Source organism: Limulus polyphemus, unplaced genomic scaffold (genome assembly GCF_000517525.1).
Source record: "Limulus polyphemus unplaced genomic scaffold, Limulus_polyphemus-2.1.2 Scaffold9237, whole genome shotgun sequence".
NCBI classification, from domain to species: Eukaryota; Metazoa; Arthropoda; class Merostomata; order Xiphosura; family Limulidae; genus Limulus; species Limulus polyphemus.
Genome location: NW_013674847.1, coordinates 24619 through 25857, shown reverse-complemented (window position 1 = coordinate 25857; position 1239 = coordinate 24619). Strand labels below are relative to the sequence as shown.

Sequence of the window (1239 nt, the reverse complement as noted above, 5' to 3'; positions counted from 1 at the left end):
TCTTCTTACAGTTTAATGTTTACAAAAAGTATGGTAGTCTTCTTACAGTTTAATGTTTATAAACAGTATGGTAGTCTTCTTACTGTAATGTTTATAAACAGTATGGTAGTCTTCTTACAGTTTAATGTTTATAAACAGTATGGTAGTCTTCTTACTGTAATGTTTATAAACAGTATGGTAGTCTTCTTACAGTTTAATGTTTATAAACAGTATGGTAGTATTGTGTTTAATTCTTAGTCATGGAATGATTCTAACAATTTTAAAAAAAATTGTTGTATAACCTGTTTTCATGTTATAATATTTTTTTTATAGTTACATGAATTTAAAGAACTGAGAACATGTTTTATGTGTCTGTTCCTTTGTAAGTACTGTGTTCCTGTTTATTTACAGGTCTTGTGACAACTAGAAACCCCCATGGAGTTAGTTTTTAAAACAACCAGATGTTGCCTTGATGTAAAATCTTAATAAAATTTTAACCACTGTCAAAAATGTTCAAATTTTGTATTCTTGTATAAAAAAAGTGGATTTTGTATAATAGAGTTAAAGGTGTCGGATTTGTTTAGTGAGTAAATAAAATTGTGGTTAAAAGGTATATTTTTTGTCCTTATGTTAGAACTGGTGTATCAAGTGGATAATAACTGTATCTTGAAGTTAGACAAATACACTGAGGTTCAAAAAATATTCATTTGTAGAGATTTTCAATAAAACCTGTAAGGGTGGTAAATTAAAATACAATGTTGAAAATTAAGAGGAAATTATGAGATCCCATCCCTTGTGTTTTTCTTTTCAGAACCTAGAAATGTGCCAAACCACCCTGCTAAGTTATGCCAATTATTGCTTTAGTAGTTGACATACCTGTTCAAAACACAGGGAGAGATAGGGGGGTTGTTATATCCAACACCTAACCACCCTGCTAAGCTATGCCAATTATTGTTTTACTAGTTGACATACCTGTTCAAAACACAGGGAGACATAGGGGGGTTGTAATATCCAACACCTAACCACCCTGCTAAGCTATGCCAATTATTGCTTTACTAGTTGACATACCTGTTCAAAACACAGGGAGACATAGGGGGGTTGTAATATCCAACACCTAACCACTCTTCTGAGTTGTGCCAATTATTGTTTTATAACTGTCATACCTGTTCAGTGCCTGACTGTGATATAGAAGGATCAGATCCAAGTGCTTAACCTCCTGGATCATTTACTGGGAACACCACAATGTTACACACCAGGTTT

The 1239-nt window shown here is 32.7% G+C and overlaps 1 long non-coding RNA gene across 1 annotated transcript in view; it reads left to right on the top strand.

Moving 5' to 3' along the window:
* LOC111083357 overlaps positions 1–592 on the top strand; it is a 2371-nt gene extending 1779 nt beyond the window's left edge. The window contains exon 2 of the long non-coding RNA XR_002608997.1: positions 391–592. This is a non-coding gene — a long non-coding RNA (uncharacterized LOC111083357). The remainder of the gene's footprint in view (positions 1–390) is intronic.
* Positions 593–1239: the final 647 nt, after the last annotated feature.